At 42.5% G+C, this 19149-nt stretch overlaps 1 protein-coding gene across 10 annotated transcripts in view; it reads left to right on the plus strand.

Annotated features, from left to right (window-relative positions):
* The first annotated feature begins 6007 nt into the window (after positions 1–6007).
* Positions 6008–19149, plus strand: part of SIRT5 (sirtuin 5) — a 50024-nt gene continuing 36882 nt past the window's right edge. For 4 of the 10 annotated variants that reach the window (XR_012517445.1, XM_074398460.1, XM_039462578.2 and 1 more), the window contains exon 1: positions 6008–6090. The gene's annotated coding sequence lies outside the window, so the exon portion shown is untranslated. The other 6 variants (XM_010338036.3, XM_074398458.1, XM_074398456.1 and 3 more) reach the window with 4 other exon arrangements.

Below are 19149 nucleotides of genomic sequence, written 5' to 3' on the forward strand. Positions count from 1 at the left end.
CTGCTTGGTTATCTGTACCTCTTTCCCATGTTTGGGGAATTCTCCCACCTTATGAGTTCTGGTGGGAAGCAGAGTCAGTCTTCCACTCCCGAAGGTGAAAATGCAAGATGCTTGCTTTCCCAGTCACAGGACTGAGGTTCTGCCAGAGGTACCCACCCTGACTTTGAAAAGTCATGTCAAAAAGGACCGGAAATAATTCACTGGCAATGGCAGAGGATCCAGGAGTTGAACTTCTCCGGCAGCAGAGAGAGTGTGCGTGAGGTGACCTCCACATCCACAATGCACAGCATCTGTGGTCCAAGCTCAGGTCTTGTCCTGGTAGTTGCTACTGAGGTGTTCTTTCTGCAGCAGTATTGCAGTGCGATTTTGAGCACTGCTCCTGGCAGGTGGTCCTAGACCCGGTCTCAGTGACTCTGTGAGATACCTAGCCTCCTTTTGTTGCTGTTGTTGTTTGTTTGTTTATTTATTTTGAGACAGGGTCTCACTTGGTTATCCAGGCTGGAGTGCAGTAGCACCACCAAGGCTCACTGCAGCCTCGACATTCCAGCTCAAGTAATCCTCCCACCTCAGCCTCCCATGTGGCTGGGACTACAGGATTTTGGCATAGGCATAAATTTGCGTGCCATTATGAAAATGAGGATACAGTTTTAATCACCCCAAAGGATTCCCTTCTGCTCTCTGTAGTCATGCCTTTCATGTCTGCATAATGTCTTTGAGATTCATCCAGATTGTTTCATGTAGTCCATCGCTTTTTATTTAATAGTCTTATGTTGTATGATGTACCACTGTTTGCTCATCCATTTCCCTATTGATGAACATTTGGGTTGTTTCCATTTTGGGGAAATTATGATTATGAGATTAGAGTTGCTATCTAGACTCTTTTTTTTTTTTTTTTTTTTTTAAGTAAGACTGGGTCTCACTCTGTCACTCAGGCTTGAGTACAGTGATATGATCATAGCTTACTGCAGCCTCAATCTCCTAGGCTCAAACCATCCCTCCACCTCAGCCTCCTGAATGGCTGGGACTACAGGCCCATATCCGGCTAATTTTTAAATTGTTTTCTAGAGACAGAGTCTCGTTATATTGCCCAGGTTGATCTTGAACTTCTGGCCTCAAGGAATTCTCTTTGGCTTCCCAAAATGTTGGGTTACAGGTATGAGCCACCACATCTGGCCCTACTATTTTTTTAATGAATTAATTTTTTAATAATTCTAACAGCCACAGTTGGTTTCTGTTACTTGCAATGAAGAATCAAATGGCTATTATTCTATAACAAGAACATCCCCAGATCTCATTGGCCAGGTATAAATAAGGTCATTACCACTTACTTATTTTATTAGTCAAATATCCCACACCTACGTAACTACAGTATCCTAGGTGTTGTTTTGCTTTAATTTTTCTTGTGAAGAGGCATCCTCAAGCCCTTTCATGCCAGTGCCCGTGTCAGCAGGATGACTCACCCCCATCCACTGCTCAACAGTCTCCTTGGACCATTGCCCACAGATCATTTTTGTTGTGCGATAGGTAATAATGTGTGAATGCTGCTTTTCTTGGTTTATATTTTTAAAGGCCCTAAGAGAGATCCTTAGACCCCAGGAATCAGAGAATTTACTGACCAAATGCTTCACTTTTACATAAGCTCTTTCCTCTTTAGAGCTCAGATGGTGTCAAGGGGACTGGCTTGAGCAGACTTGGGTCCTGGCTGCTATGCTCTATCTACTTAGACATCCTGCTCAGCTCCAGACTTTAGACCTGCTGTTGAGACCAGCTCAACACATCTTCCTGTTTCTTCCTTGAGGATGAATCCACTTCCAGGTCCCTGTAGTCCGTGCTCTGTCTTCTAGAGAGCCCCCTTTCCCATTCCCCTGCCAGTTCACCAGATATGCCTTTCTTGGGTGTACCTTGTACCACACATATCCATCATGGGGAGGATGAGTAAGATCATAGGGCTATGGACCTGGGTAAGACCAGGACATATGGAAAGTTCCAAGAGTTTCCACTGCTCTTTGCTCATCTTATGTCTAATTCTCCTCCTCTGCTTCCAAAAAAAAAATCAGGTGAATGCCCTCTTGAGCTTCCACTGAAAGGTAAACAAGGGCACTAATTCTCAAACTGTCAAGTGCGTAGAGTCACCTTGGTATCTGAAAATGCAGATTCTGATGGAGCGTTCTAAAGTAGGGCTTTATATTTGGCATTTCTAAAAAACTTCCAGGTGTTGCTGATGCTGGTGGCTTCAGAATCACACCTGTGTGACATGATGGAAATTTCAGAATCTGGTTAATATTCATTTTATGCCTTTCCAAGAGGGTTGATATATGGTTTCTTTTTCAAGGAGATTGATAAAACAGCACAAAGATGAGGGGGTTGATAGTTGCTAATAACTACTCAGATATTCTTTCAAATTGAAATGTATAAAGTAATTTCATAATGTAGTCCTGGTAAGTAGTAAATGAACAGCAACTGCCTATTGGGTGGTACGGTATGCTAGGCACTATGGTAAATACTCTTCATACCTTATTGCATTTAATCCTCACAATAATGCATTGAGAATGAGCATTATTAGCCCCATCTGAGAGGTGAAAAATCTGAGATTCAAGATGCTAAGACAGAATTGAAGACTGGATTCTTTTTTTTTTTTTTTTTTGAGACAGAGTTTCGCTCTTATTGCCCAGGCTGGAGTGCAGTGGCACAATCTTGGCTCACTGCAACTCCGCCTCCCAGGCTCAAGCAATTCTCCTGCCTCAGCCTCCCAAGTAGCTGGGATTACAGGCACGTGCCACTACGCCTGGATAATTTTGTATTTTTAGTAGAGATGGGGTTTCTCTGTGTTGGTCAGGCTGGCCTCGAACTCCCAACCTCAGGTGATCCACCTGCCTCAGGCTTCCAAACTGCTGGGATTACAGGCATGAGCCACCATGCCCGGGTGAAGACTGGATTCTTAAATCCTCTGTCTTTCAGCCCCACGGAACATCGCCTAAACACACTTCTACATCCACTACAGTGATTACCACACACTCAGTGGAGAAATTGATCAAATCTGTTTATGAAATAAATACTGATCGAATATGTAATAAAATGGACAAATGCCTGCTAAAGTAGATGAAAACCCAAGCTCTTTTCTGTGTTTTTCCTGAGGGTGTTTTCGTTCCTACTGCTCTAATAATGTGTTTCAGGGCAGGGTCATTCTTGGTGTCGACCATCCCTAGGTGTTTATTTCCATATTTATATTTGCACCAGAAGCTTAAAGAGGACAGTTCACCCCGAGAGACAGCAGTGATAACCAGTAAAGTGAGAGATCCCAGGAGCATGTAAAACTCAGGATGGAGGGAGATTCTCTTTCCAAAGTTAAAGCTTGACATGTCTGAATTTCACTGAAGGAAATAGGCACAATTATTTTCCAGTGTATGTGCTGCTAAACCCTTCCATCACCTACCGACATGTCCCAGGAAAACCTCTGTAAATAGGATGAGTTGTCAATCAACTCTATTTTGCTTATTTATTTTTTGTTTCATGCTGCTGTAGACAGACTCATAAACAGAAAGAAAAGGTCATTTGCCTCTTAAATTTTAGTGACAATAGCCAGGCCATTATCCTCTGAGTTTGAGGCTGCTTTTCCTGTGAGATTGTTCATTTAGCTAATACGTATTTACCAATTCAGCATCTACTATAAGGGACCCTGAGGTGCTGGGAATACCAAGGGAAGCAAAACAAAACAAAAAGCCACCTTCACAGCCTGGTGGCAGAAACTTTAATCAATACACAGAAATAGATTTAAAATCTCAACTGGGTCAAGGGCCATGGTGTTATAGGAGCTTATATTAGAGACAAAGGCCCTCACCTAGTTGGGAGGGAGAAGGGTTTAAGAAGGCTTTCCCGCGGGAGGCTAAGGCAGGAGAATCGCTTGAACCTGGGAGGTGGAGGTTGAAGTGAGCTGAGACTGCACCATTGCACTCCAGCCTGTGCAACAAGTGTGAAACTCCGTCTCAAAGAAAAAAAGTTGTCCCCAGAAGGGACACTTGAATTGAGACTGGAAGGATGAGGGGAGTTACTGTGGAGGGAATAGGAAAAGGTCATTCTGGGGAAAGGGAACAGCCATTGTTTTAGAAGGGTAAGGCCATCAAGAAATTAAGCTTGAGTTGCCTGAAAGATGGAAAGGATAGTGGCTGATGTTTCAAGATGAGGAAGTGGCCCGACACTGGTGAGAGAGAGTTGGCTTTTCCAAGCCTGGGAGAAGGATGAGTTCCAGGGCTGGTATGTGGATGGCAGGTGCCTGGATCTCGATGGAATGCAATGCCCCAGAAGTGGCGGAACCTGTGAGTGGTGAAGGCTACATATTGGGCCTATGGACCATGAAAGTTTGCAATAATGGGCACTGTCTCCCTCTTCTTCCAAATGAAAGGATTAACACACAATGGTCAATATGAAAGCACAAAAGAAATGGAATACACTTTAATGAGAAGTGGTCGGTGTACCGGCTTAGAACCTTGACTTTGGAGCCAAAGCACTTAGATTCAGATCCCAGCCCTACTGTTGCTGGTAAACCGCGTTCTTTCCCTACTCTGTGTTGGTTGCAAAGAAAGAACACCAACTGGAAAAGGCAAGCAGGTTGCATTTCTGGCCAGAAATGGTGAAGGAGTAAACTTTCACTCTACAGACCCCCTTCTTCCAGAGCTTTGGGAAGCGGGGGAGTTGTAAGGCATTAGACTTGGCGTGGGAAGGCATGCAAGCATATGCAGGGAGGAGGCCGGATGCACAGGTGCATCATAAGCATCATCTTCATACAATGCACCGTCAGAAAATGGCGGTGATTCTCTTCCACAGGTGGGGAGTTGAGCATATATTAATCATGTAAAAGTAACAAGGGATAGCTGGTTCTGGTTTGCTCTGGTTCCTAGTGGGCCTGATCTTTCTCTGGTACTTGACAAAGGGCAGTGAAGCTCCTGGGCCAACTGCAGTTCTTTTAAGCTAGTTTACCTGTGAGGAGACTAGGAAAAAACAAGCAAACAAAAAACGATTTAAGAAACTGAGCATTTTCAGCTGTACTGTTTAAGAAAATAATGAGCTCTCTGTTTTGCCCTCTGAGTGGTTTCTCCAGGACTGCCCTAGTAACACTACTATTCAACAGTTTTGTGCTTTGAGCAGTTAATTGACCTCCCTGGGCCTCAGTTTCCCCACCCATAAAGTGGGGATAACAGTACCTATTCCATCAGGTGTTGGGGACGATTTAAATGGGTTACTACATGTGAAGTTCTTAAAACTATCTGGCTCAGAGGAAGCACTTTACACCTTAGGGGAATAAACAGCCGGATGGGAGCCCCTCCCCAATTTTGTTACTCCATAAAACCCTGCGTTGCTGGTAACACCTGCTGGAGTGAGAGGGGCCTCAGTATGGGCTGATTTTCTAGCCAAAGTATGGGAAGTGGTTGACATCTTAGGTAGGCAAAAAAATGTTAATGTAACATTTTTGGCCTCCAAGTTCTTCAGACCACTTCCCTTTCTAGTTCACTGACATGCCCGCAAGCAATTCCACTCTGCCAAGTGGTGCTGGTGGTTAAGTCCGGATCCAACAAAAGGAAATAACTCTGATTTTAAGGGAACGGTGACATGCGGAGACACCTGAGTCGCCGGGTCCCAGAGCCACGGAAGGCTCTCAGCCCAGCAATCACAGTGCACCCCTCTTTGCGTTCGAGGTTAGGTGGGCTAGCCTGGGAACCAACCCACCTTCATTTGAAAGCGTTTCAGGGAAAATAACATCAGCACTTAGAATCCCGTGTTCTGAATTTGTGATCCAGCTGTTTCCTAAAGGAAGAAGCAAAGCCGGTAGTAACTCACTACATATTTGGGCAGTGGAATGAACCCTGGAAGCTGTCAAAGACCAGGCAAGTCACTGCGCCTCCCGCCACCCCAAATAAAGAAAAAGAGAGAGACAATCCTTCAGTTACGAAGACGACCAGGGCATCGCCCCTCCGCTCCGGAGTGGGACCGCGCCAGGGTCTCCGGTAGGGGCCGCTGTAGCCGAGCAGGACGCTGAGCCACTCTGCCCCGCCGCCGCCTCCCCAGTCCCCGCGCCGCCGCGCCCGCCTCCCGCAGGTGCGTCTCTGCCCCCGCGGCCTCCCCGCCTCGGGCTTCGGGGTCCCGACACAGCACATCTCCCTCGGTGCTGCACGCACTGCCCGAGTCTGCAGCCAGCTCCCCGGGCGGAGGCGGTGCCCGTCCGAGCTGCGCGTGCGCGGCCCAGCTGCCCCGCGGTCCCGGGCGGGTGATTGGGACGCGGTTGGAGGGAGATGTAGGGGGGATGGTGGGTGGGCGCGGATGGCCGGTAGGGAGGCACCGCGGGGTGGCGAGGTACGGGAAACGGTCTTCGGGTGTGCTAGCTGCCCCAGGTGAGGCGTCGGCGGCAGCACGTGCGGGGCCCAAGGTCTTTCGAGCTCTGCGTGGGGGGGCGTTGCGGCCGGAGATCAGGGAGCCGGCAGGAAACGGAGTTGCAAAGTAATCCCACCCGAGCAGGTGGGCCTGGGAGGCCGCTGTGCCTGGGAGGCCCGCGAGGGCTCCAAAGAGGGCCTTTCGTTTGGAAAGGTCGTCCTGGTCGCTGCAGCAGCCAGGATGTCAGGGGAAGGTGGCCGGGGTGGAGGCAGTGGGCGTGGAGAGGGGTCGGATTCCGGAAGTCGTTTGAAGGTGGAGCCGTCAGGATCTGTGGAACAGCTTGGCTATGGGGCGTGCGAGAAGGGAAGGCTTAGGGCCTAGGCCCTGGGCCCGCATAGCAGCCGGGAGGATGTGGCCTCTGTGCTTCGGGAGGAGGAGGCTTGAGCACCGCTCCGGAGCTCAGGCTTGCCCCGGGGGAGTGGAAGCTGCCTATGGGATGCAGGGGGCGGAGAGGTGGCATGCAGTCTGGCGCTCTGGAAAGGTGGGAGATCCAGACCAACATGCCTCCCTTCCCCATCTGTTCTCTCCCAGGACCTTGATAACCCTCGTTCTACTCTGCTTCTATGAGTTCAACTTTTTTAGATTCCCAAGTATGTAAGTGAGTTCATATGCTGTTTGTCCTTCTGTGCCTGGCTTATTTTACATGGGCAGGGCCGGAAGGGGGAACGAGGAAAACCTGGAGAGGGTGGCTCCCGGAAGCCCGAGAAAGTGATGAACTGGGTCAGAGGCTGAGTTTGAACAACTGGGAGGCTGGAGACGACCTTGCGGAAAGTAGTGACGCAACGGCAGGGAATGGAGCTCCCTAGTGGAAACACCTGGGACTGGTTTATTGCATGTATTTAGCTCATAGGCGTTCAAAAGTATTTATTGGGAGCCTGTACAACTTTTTGCAGTTCATTACATTATACTTAGCATGTATTTTTTTCTGTTGCCACTTTTTAAATTGACAAATAATTTGTATGTTTATATGGTACAGTGTGATGTTTTGATACACATATACATTGTAGAAAGATTAAATCAAGCTAATTGACATATCCATCACCCCACTTACTTATTTTTTGTGGTGAAAATCTACTCTCCTGGAAATACACATCATCAATCTTGGTCACCATGCTGTGTAGTAGATCACTAAAACTTACTCCTCTTATCTAACTAAATGTATCCTTTGACCAACATGCCTCCCTTCCCCATCTGTTCTCCCCCAGAACCTTGATAACCCTCATTCTACTCTGCTTCTATGAGTTCAACTTTTTTAAGACTCCCAAGTATGTAAGTGAGTTCATATGCTCTTTGTCCTTCTGTGCCTGGCTTATTTTACATGGCCTAGTGGTCCTCCAGGTTCATCCATGTTCTTGCAAATGACAGAACTGCCTTTTCTTTTAAGACTATAGAATTCCATTGTATATATGTGCGATATTTTCTTTATCCAGTCCTCAGTTGATGGATACTTAGTTGCTTCCATATCTTGGTTATTGTGACTAATGCTGAAAAAAACACAGGAGTGCTAATATCTCTACAACATACTGATTTCAGTTCCTTTGTATATATACCCAGAAGTAGGATTTCTGGATCATATGGTAATTCTATTTTTAGATTTTTGAGGAGCCTCCATACTGCTTTTGAAAATGACTCTAACTTACATTCCCACCAACAGTGCGCCAGGGTTCCCTTTTCTCCACATTCTGGACAACACTTCTTATCTTTTATCTTTTTTATAATAGCCATTCTAACAAGCATGAGGTGATAGCTCAGTGTAATTTAATTTGAAATTCCCTGGTGATTAGAGATGTTGAGCATTTTTCATATATTTGTTGACCATTCATATGTCTTTTGAGAAATACCTGTTGAGGTCATTTGTCCATTTTTTAACTGGGTTATGTGTCTTTTTGTTTGTTTATTTTTTGCTTTTGCTATTGAGTTTTTTGAGTTTCTTATATATTTATATATATTTGACATATGAGCCCCTTAGATGTATGCTTTGCAAATATTTTTTTCACAGTTTATGGGTTGTCTCTTCACTCTGTTAATTATTTTCTTTGCTATGCAGAGGCTTTTTAGTTTGATGCAATCCCATTTGTCTTTTTATTATTGCATTTTAGGTTTTGGGGTACATGTGAAGACCATGTAAGATTGTTGCATAGGTACACACATGGCGGTGTGGTTTGCTGCCTTCCTCCCCATCACCTATATCTGGCATTTGTCCCCATGTTATCACTCCCCAACTCCCCACCCCCCACTGTCCCTCCCCTTATTCTCCCCGCCACAGAGCCCAGTGTGTGATGCTCCTCTCCCTGTGTCCATGTATTCTCATTGTTCAACTCCCGTCTATAAGTGAGAACATGCAGTGTTTGATTTTCTGTTATTTTGTTAGTTTGCTGAGAATGACGGTTTCCTGGTTCATCTGTGTCCCTACAAAGGGCACGAACTCATTGTTTTTTATGGCTGCATAGTATTCGATGGTGTATATGTGCCACATTTTCCTGTCCAGTCTATGATCGATGGGCATTTGGGTTGGTTTCAAGTCTTTGCTATTGTAAACAGTGCCACAATGGACATTCGTGTGCATAAGTCCTTATAATAGAACAATTTATAATCCTTTGGACATATACCCACTAATGGGATTGCTGGGTCAAATGAAATTTCCATTTCTAAGTCCTTAAGGAATCGCCACACTGTCTTCTACAATGGTTGAACTAATTTACACTCCCACCAACGGTGTAAAAGCATTCCTATTTCTACATATCCTCTCCAGCATCTGTCTCCAGATTTTTTAATGATTGCCATTCTAACTGGTGTGAGATGGTATCTCAGTGTAGTTTTGATTTGCATTTCTCTAATGACCAGTGATGATAAACATTTTTTCATATGTTTGTTGGTCTCATGTATGTCTTCTTTTGTAAAGTGTCTGTTATATCCTTCGCCCACGTTTGAATGGACTTGTTTTTTTCTGGTAAATCTGTTTTCGTTCTTTGTAGATTCTGGATATCAGCCCCTTGTCAGATGGGTAGATTGCAAAAATTTTTTCCCATTCTGTTGGTTGCCAATTCACTCTAATGACTGTTTCTTTTGCTGTGCAGAAGCTGTGGAATTTTATTAGGTCCCATTTGTCTATTTTGGCTTTTGTTGCCAATGCTTTTGGTGTTTTAGTCATGAAGTTCTTGTGTATGCCTATGTTCTGAATGGTTTTGCCTAGATTTTCTTCTAGGGTTTTTATGGTGTTAGGTCTTATGTTTAAGTCTTTAATCCATCTGGAGTTAATTTTAGTGTAAGGTATCAGAAAGGAGTCCAGTATCTGCTTTTTGCACATGGCTAGCCAGTTTTCCCAACACCATTTATTAAACAAGGAATCCTTTCCCCATTGCTTGTTTTTGTCAGGGTTGTCAAAGAGTACATGGTTGTAGATGTGTGGCATTGCTTCTGAGGCCTCTGTTCTGTTCCATTGGCCTATATCTCTGTTTTGGTACCAGTACCATGCTGTTTTGGTTACAGTAGACTTGTAGTATAGTTTGAAGTCAGGTAGCATGATGATGCCTCCAGCTTTGTTCTTTTTGCTTAGAATTGACTTGGCTATGCGGGCTCTCTTTTGGTTCCATATGAAGTTTAAGGTGGTTTTTTCCAGTTTTGTGAAGAAGGTCATTGGTAGCTTAATGGGGATAGCATTGAATCTGTAAATTACTTTGGGCAGTATGGCCATTTTCATGATACTGATTCTTCCTAACCATGAGCATGGAATGTTTCTCCATCTGTTTGTGTCCTCTCTTATTTTGTTGAGCAGTGGTTTGTAGTTCTCCTTGAAGAGGTCCTTTAAGTTCTTTGTTAGTTGTATTCCTAGGTGTTTTATTCTCTTTGTGGCAATTGTGAATGGCAGTTCGTTCTTGATTTGGCTCTCTTTAAGTCGGTTATTGGTGTATAGGAATGCTTGTGATTTTTGCACATTGATTTTATATCCTGAGACTGCTGAAGTTGCTTATCAGTTTCAGGAGATTTTGGGCTGAGACAATGGGGTCTTCTAGATATACAATCATGTCGTCTGCAAATAGAGACAATTTGACTTCCCTCCTTTCCTATTTGAATACCCTTTATTTCTTTTTCTTGCCTGACTGCTCTGGCTAGAACTTCCAATACTATATTGAATAGGAGTAGTGACAGAGGGCATCCTTGTCCAGTGCCAGATTTCAAAGGAAATGCTTTCAGTTTTTGCCCATTCAGTATGATACTGACTGATGGTTTGTCATAAACAGCTTTTATTATTTTGAGATATGTTCCATCGATACCTAGTTTATTGAGAGTTTTTAGCATAAAGAGCTGATGAATTTTGTCAAAGGCCTTCTCTGCACTTATTGAGATAATCCTGTGGTTTTTGTCTTTGTTTCTGTTTATGTGGTGAATTGCGTTTATAGACTTGTGTACATTGAACCAGCCTTGCATCCCTGGGATGAATCCTACTTGATCATGGTGGATAAAGTTTTTGATGTGCTGTTACAATAGGTTTGCCACAATTTTACTGAAGATTTTTGCATCTATGTTCATCATGGATATTGGCCTGAAGTTTTCTTTTCTTGTTTAGTCTCTGCCAGGTTTTGGTGTCAGGATGATGTTGGTCTCATAAAATGATTTGGGAAGAATTCCCTCTTTTTGGATTGTTTGGAATAGTTTCAGAAGGAATGATACCAGCTCCTCTTTGTATGTCTGGTAGAATTCGGTTGTGAACCCATCGGGACTTGGGCTTTTTTGGTTGGTAGGCTATTCACTGCTGCCACAACTTCTGCCCTTGTTATTGGTCTATTCAGGGTTTCAACTTCTTCCTGGTTTAGGCTTAGGAAGAATGCAAGTGTCCAGAAATTTATCAGTTTCTTCCAGGTTTAATAGTTTTTGTGCATAGAGTTGTTCGTAATAATCTCTGATGATGGTTTGTATTTCTGTGGAATCTGTGGTGATATCCCCTTTATAGTTTTTTATTGCATCTATTTGGTTATTCTCTCTTTTCTTTTTTATTAATCTGGCTAGTGGTCTGTTTTGTTGATCCCTTCGAAAAACCAGCTCCTGGATTTATTGATTTTTTGAAGGTTTTTTTTTGTCTCTATCTCCTTCAGTTCTGCTCTGATCTTAGTTATTTCTTGTCTTCTGCTAGGTTTTGAGTTTTTTTTTTTTTTAATCTTGCTCCTCTAGCTCTTTCATTTTTGATGATAGGGTGTCGATTTTAGATCTTTCCTTGCTTCTCATGTGGGCATTTATTGCTATAAATTTTCTTGTAGACACTGCTTTAAATGTGTCACAGAGATTCTGGTATGTTGTGTCTTCATTCTTGTTGGTTTCAAATAACGTCTTTATTTCTGCCTTCATTTCATTGTTTATCCAGTCAACATTCAAGAGTTGGTTGTTCAGTTTCCATGAAGCTGTGTGCTTCTGAGTTAGTTTCTGAATTCTGAGTTCTAACTTGATTGCATTGTGCTCTGAGAGACTGTTATGATTTCCATTGTTTTGCATTTGCTGAGGAGTGATTCACTTCCAATTATGTGGTCAGTTTTAGAGTAGGTGTCATGTGGTACTGAGAAGAATGTATATTCTGTGGATTTAGGGTGGAGAGTTCTGTAAATGCCTATTAGGTTTGCATGGTCCAGGTCTGAGTTCCAGTCCTGGATATCCTTGTCAATTTTCTGTCTTGTTGATCTGTCTAATATTGACAGTGGGGTGTTAAAGTCTCCCACTATTATTGTGTGGGAGTCTAAGTCTCTTTGTAAGTCATTAAGAACTTGCTTTATGTATTCGGGTACTCCTGTATTGGGTGCGTAAATACTTAGGATTGTTAGCTCTTCTTGTTGCGTTGATCCTTTTACCATTATGTAATGTCCTTCTTTGTCTCTTTTGATCTTTGTTGGTTTAAAGTCTGTTTTATCAGAGACGAGAATTGCAACTCCTAGTTTTTTTTTGTTCTCCATTTGCTTGGTAAATCTTCCTCCATCCCTTTATTTTGAGCCTTTGTGTATCCTTGCATGTGAGTTGGGTTTCCTGGATACAGCACACTGATGGCTTTTGACTTTTTATCCAATTTGCCAGTCTATGTCTTTTGATTGGGGCATTTAGCTCATTTACATTTAGGATTAATATTGTTATGTGTGAATTTGATCCTGCCATTTTGATGCTAGCTAGCTGTTTTGCCTGTTAGTTGAAGCAATTTCTTCATTGTGTTGATGGTCTTCACCATTTGGTATGTTTTTGGAGTGGCTGGTACTGGTTGTTCCTTTCTATGTTCAGTGCTTCTTTCAGGAGCTCTTGTAAAGCAGGCCTGGTGGTGATGAAATCTCTGAGTAATTGCTTGTTCATAAAGGATTTTATTTTTCCTTTACTTATGAAGCTTAGTTTGGCTGGATATGAAATTCTGGGTTGGAAGTTCTTTTCTTTAAGGATGTTGAATATTGGCCCACACTCTCTTCTGGCTTGTAGGGTTTCTGCTGAGAGATCTCTGTGAGTCTGATGGGCTTCCCTTTGTGGGTAACTCGACCTTTCTCTCTGGCTGCCCTTAGCATTTTCTCCTTCATTTCAGCCCTGGTGAATCTGATGATTATGTACCTTCAGGTCGCTCTTCTTGAGGAATATTTTTGTGGTGTTCTCTGTATTTCCGGGACTTGAATATTGGCCTGCCTTGCTAGGTTGCGGACGTTTTCCTGGATAATATCCTGAAAAGTATTTTCTAGCTTGGATTCTTTCTCTCCATCACATTCAAGTACAGCTATCAAACGCAGATTAAGTCTTCCCATAGTCCCATATTTCTTGGAGACTGTTCATTTCTTTTTACCATTTTTTTTCTCTAATCTTGCCTTGTTTTATTTCATTGAGTTGATCTTTCACCTCTGATATCCTTTCTTCTGCTTGGTCAATTCAGCTGTTGAAACTTGTGTATGCTTCACGAAGTTCTCATGTTGTGCTTTTCAGCTCCATCGATTCATTTATATTCCTCTCTAAGCTGTTTATTTTCATTAGCATTTCACCAAACCTTTTTTCAAGGTTCTTAGTTTCTTTGCATTAGGTTAGAACATGTTCTTTTAGCTCAGAGAAGTTTCTTATTACCCACCTTCTGAAGCCTGTTTCTCTGAATTCATCAGACTCATTCTCCATCCAGCCTTGTTCCCTTGCTGGTGAGGAGTTCTGATCTCTTGGAGGGGGAGAGGCGTTCTGGTTTTGGGTGTTCTCATCCTTTTTGCGCTGGTTTCTTCCCATCTTTGTGGATTTATTTATCTGTAGTCTTTGTAGTTGTTGACTTTTAGAACGGGTTTCTGAGCTGATGTTCAGTTTGTTGATGATGAAGTTACTTCTTTCTGTTTCTTAGTTTTCCTTCTAACAGGCCCCTCTGCTGTAGGACTGCTGAGGTCCACTCCAGGCCCTGCTTGCCTGGGGATCACCTGCAGTGGCTGCAGAACAGTAAGGGTTGCTGCCAGTTTCTTCTTCTGTTATCTTTGTCCCAGAAGGATACCTGCCAGATGTCAGTCTGAGCTCTCCTTTATGAGGTGACTCTTTGGATATCTGGGCATCAGGGAGCTGCTTAAGGAGATAGTCTGTCCTTTATAGGAGCTCAAGTGCTGAGCTGTGGCTCCGTTGTTCCATTCAGAGCTGCTGTGCAGGTACGTTTAAATCTGCTGCAGCAGAACTCATAAACGCCTTTTTTTCCCCCCAGGTGCTCTGTCCCGAGGAGGTAGGACTTTATTTATATGAAGTTTCTATCATCCGCTGCCTTTTTTCAGGGCTTCCCTGCCCAGCGAGGAGGCAGCCTAGTCACAGTCTGCCTGCAGTGGCTTTGCTGAGCTGCTGTGGGCTCTGCCTAGCTGCCCTGTGAACTTCCCTGCAGTCCTGTTCATAGGGGTATAGTTAGAACTGCCTTGGCAATGGCGGCCCACCTCTGTAATGGCAAACTCTGTCTGTGATGACAGACTGCCTCGGCAATGGCAGACTACCTCGGTAGTGGTGGACTGCCTCAGTGATGGTGTATGCCCCTCCCCCACAGAGCTGGCCCGTCCTGGGTTCAGCTGTGCTTGCTGTGAAACTCTCAATCTAGAGCATTTCAGATTGCTGTTTTTTGTGGGAGTGGGACCCGCCAAGCCTGATCACCTGGCTCCTTGCCTCAGACCCCCCCCTTTTTTTTTTAGTTGAACAGGCAACTGTCTGCCAGGTGACTCAGTCACCAGTTGAAACAGCACCCGTATTTGTGTGATTTCTTGTGCGTAGACCCACTGTGCTGGCTAACAGCCGCTGAAGACTCGTGGCACTTTTTTGCCAGTGAATCTCCTGGCCTGGCTCCCTGTTTCAATCCCCCTTTTTTCAGTTGAACAGGTGACTCTGTCTCCCAGGCGTTCCAGTCACTAGTTGAAAAGGTGCCTGGATTTGTGTGAGAGACCTACTGAGCCAGCTGAAACAGCCGCACTGGGGACTCATGGCACTTTTTCACCTGGGAATCTCCTGGCCTGGCTCCCTGTTTCAGTCCCCATTTTTTAGTTGAACAGGTGAGTCTGTAAACAGGCTACTGTAAACAAAATTGCATGGTACTGGCATAAAAATGGTCACATCAACCAATGGAACAGGATAGAATGCCCAGAAATAAGCCCAAGTATTTGCAGTCAACTGATTTTTTAACGAAGGTGCTAAGAACAGACAATGGGGGAAAGTCTCCTCAATAAATGATATCAGGAAAGTGAACATCCACATGCTGAATAACAAAATTGAGTCCTTATCTCACACCATATACAAAAATAAACTCAAAATAGATTAAAGTCTCAAACAGACCTGAAAGTGTAAAACTAATAGAAGACAACATAGGTGAAAACTCCGTATTAGTTTGGGCAATGATTTCTTGGATAGAACCCTAAAAGCAACAAAAGCACAAAAAGATAGATTGGATATAGTGATCCAAGATGGCCGATTAGGAGCAGCTCAGGATTGCAGCTCCCAGCGAGAGTACAGAGGGTGAGTGGACACCGCATTTCCAGACGAATTTTTATTGCCCACAAACCAGGCGATTCCCAGGTGGAGGAGCCCCACTGGTTGCCAGTGCATTTGTTTTGGCCACGTTCCCATCACCTGGTGGCGTTTCTCCCAGGCGTTCCAGTCACCTGTTGAAAAGGCACCCGGATCTGTGTGATTTCCCAAGTGGTGACCCACTGTGCTGGCTGAAACAGCCGAGCCAGAGATTCATGGTGCTTTTTTGCTGGGGAATCTCCTAACCTGGCTCCCTGTTTCAGTCCCCCTTTTATCAGTTGAATGGGTGACTCTGTCTCCCAGGTGTTCTAGTTGTCTATTAAAAAGGTGCTGCGATCTGTGTGATTTCCCCTGCAGTGACCCACTACACCGGCTGAAACAGCTGAGCTGGAGATTCGTGGTGCTTTTTTGCCCAGGAATCTCCTGTCCTGGCTCCCTGTTTCAGTCCCCCTTTTATCAATTGAATGGGTGACTCTGTCTCCCAGGTGCTCCAATCACCAGCTAAAACAGTGCCTGAACCCATGTATTTTGTGTGGAGACCCACCATGCCGGCCAAAACAGCCGCGCTGGCAACCAGTGGGGCTCCTCCACCTGGGAATCACCTGGTTTGTGGGCAGTAAAAATTCGTCTGGAAATGTGGTGTCCACTCACCCTCTGTACTCTCGCTGGGAGCTGCAATTCTGAGCTGCTCCTAATCGGCCATCTTGGATCACTATATCCCATTTGTCTTTTTGTGCTTTTGTTGCTTTTAGGGTTCTAACCAAGAAATCATTGCCCAAAATAATACAGAGTTTTCACCTATGTTGTCTTCTATTAGTTTTACACTTTCAGGTCTGTTTGAGACTTTAATCTATTTTGAGTTTATTTTTGTATATGGTGTGAGATAAGGACTCAATTTTGTTATTCAGCATGTGGATGTTCACTTTCCAGATACCGTTTATTGAGGAGACTTCCCCATTGTCTGTTCTTAGCACCTTGTTAAAAAATCAGTTGACTGCAAATAGTTGGGCTTATTTCTGGGCATTCTATCCTGTTCCATTGGTTGATGTGACCATTTTTATGCCAGTACCATGCAGTTTTGTTTACAGTAGCCTTATAATATATGTTGAGATTAGGGAGTATGATGCCTTTGGCTTTGTTCCTTTTACTCAAGACCGCTTTGGCTATTTAGGGTCTTTTGCAATTCCATATGAACTTTAGGATTGCTTTTTCTATCTGTGAAAAATGATATTGGAATTTTGATAGAGATTACATTGAATCTGTAGATTGCTTTGGGTAGTATGGACATTTTAAAAACCATTAATTATTCTAATCCATGAACATAGGATACCTTTACATTCATTTGTGTCTCTTTTTTCACATCAGTGTTTTATAGTTTTCAGTGTACAGGTCTTTTACCTCTTCACTTAAATTTACCTGAAGTGGTTTTTTTTTTTTTTATGCTATTGTAAATGGAATTGTTTTCTTAATTTCTTTTTCATATAGTTTGTTGTTAGTGTATAAAAACACCACTGATTTTTATATGTTGATTTTGTATCCTGTAACTTCCTTGAATTTATTAGTCCTAACAGGTTTTTCTGGTGGAGTCTTTAGGGTATTCTGTATATAAAAATCATATTATCCTCAAACAGGGATCATGCTGATAACATGATCTTATATATAGAAATCTCACATATCTTATATGTCTCTATATATTACATATATATTTTATATATCCCTATATGTTTGTATATATTATATACATAGATATTACATATCTATATTTTGTATACATATCTATATTATATATAGATCTTCTATATAGAAAACTTATATCTACAAGAATGCTTCCCATCCTATTTGGATGACTCTTACTTCCATTCCTTGCATAATTGCTCTGGCTAGGACATATACTACTACACTGAATAGACATTGGGAGAGTGGGCATCATTGTCTTGTTCCTGATCTCAGAGGAAAAGCATTCAACTTTTTACTGTTGAGTACAGTTTAGCTGAGGGTTTATCATATTTGGTCTTATTATGTCACAGTACGTTCTTTCTATGCTTATTTTATTGAGAGTTTTTTATTATGAAAGGATGTTGAATTTTGTCACATGCTTTTACTACATCTATTGAGATGATCATACAGTTTTTGTCTTTCATTTTGTTAATACGGTATATCTCATTTATTTATTTATGTTGAGCCATCTTTGCATTCCAGGGATAAATCTCAATCATGATGAATAATTCTTTTAATGTGCCAGTGAATTCAGTTTGTTAGTATTTTGTTGAGGATTTTTGCATCTGTGTTCATCAGAGATATTGGTCTGTAGTTTTTCTTCCTGTAGCATCCTTGTCTGGCTTTGGTATCGGGGTAATACTGGCCTCCTAAAATGAGTTTAGAAGTATTTCCTTCACTTTAGTTTTTTAGAAGGGTTTGAAAAGGATTGGTATTAGTTCTTCTTTAAATATTTGGTAGAATTCAGGTCATCAGTTTCAGGTCATCAGTTTCGGGTCCTGGGTTTATGTAATTTTTTTTTACTCAAATTCCTGATATAATCTTTCACTTCTGTCTTTCAGCATTGGTACTGTACCCCCACTTTTCAAAGAGAACATGCAGGGTTAAAAAAAATGTGTTAGGTGAGTTTCCAATTTCATGAAAAAAACATCATGAAGTGACAGTGCTTAGATTAGTGTCAGTTTATAAGAACCTGCCTAGCACCCAGAAAACTCCCAATGACTGATCAATGAGTTTATTTCCTCCTCCAAGGCCTCTTTTCCCACCTGGAAGTTAAAATCAAGGCAGGAGTCTGCACAAAGGGTAGCTTTCACCCCTGAGGCTTCTGGGCTGGATAACCTGAGTCCTCTGTCCTCTGACTCTCACAGTGGTGTCCCATCATCCTTCTGACATTGCTTCTAAATTTGAACAGGGTTGTAACCTTGTGGAAACTAGAACCACTGCCTGCCCTGACCCCCTAGAAAAGCAGACACATGTCAGCACAGAGGATGTTTTCAATGAATACTTTGTAGTAGTATCTTAAAAGCCTACTTAATAGAAAATACTAAGTTGTATTTAGACTTTTAGTCTTAAAATACTTTGTAGTAGCAAATAAAGACTAAGAAGATAGTCTTAGGTTGTGAACATTTACAATCTTAGGAATAATTCCGGGCAACATTTTACTTAATTTCTTTTAGATTCTTAATGACTTTTATAATTCTACCTTCATGCCTAAGAAAAAGTATGACAGTTTATTCAGTGTCTTTTTAAAATTATTTTACAGTAAGTAGGAATGTTTTCTAACATGTAAAAACCTACAGAAGAAAAAATAAATTTTTGTCTCAAACTGAAGTCTGGATTATATTGGTGTCTCCAGAGTCAAAGCTATTAGAAAGCAACAGTGGAGATAACCATATTTATCTTTGGGAGAAATAACTAAAGATATGTATTAAGCTCAAGATGATAGCCTAAGTAACTTGACGCAACATATAAGAAGCTTTTAGTTCCAGTTAGGCAGAATTCAGAGTTCTAATCTTCATAATTTTCAATCCATGCAAGTTTAATAATTGTCATCTATAACAATATTTTTAAAGCTTTATGCACCAATTATTGAAGCTGGGTGATGAGAATATAAGGGTTCCCTATACTATACTGTTTATTTTTGTATAAGTTTTTTCAGATTTTAACAAAAAACCCGCAAACTATAGTAACACCTCATTTGTTCCTTACTGAGTTTTCCAGGTACATTGAAGTTTGTTGAAAGCTTATCATGCCCATGCTAGT

This window comes from Saimiri boliviensis, chromosome 4, assembly GCF_048565385.1.
Source record: "Saimiri boliviensis isolate mSaiBol1 chromosome 4, mSaiBol1.pri, whole genome shotgun sequence".
Classification (NCBI taxonomy): Eukaryota; Metazoa; Chordata; class Mammalia; order Primates; family Cebidae; genus Saimiri; species Saimiri boliviensis.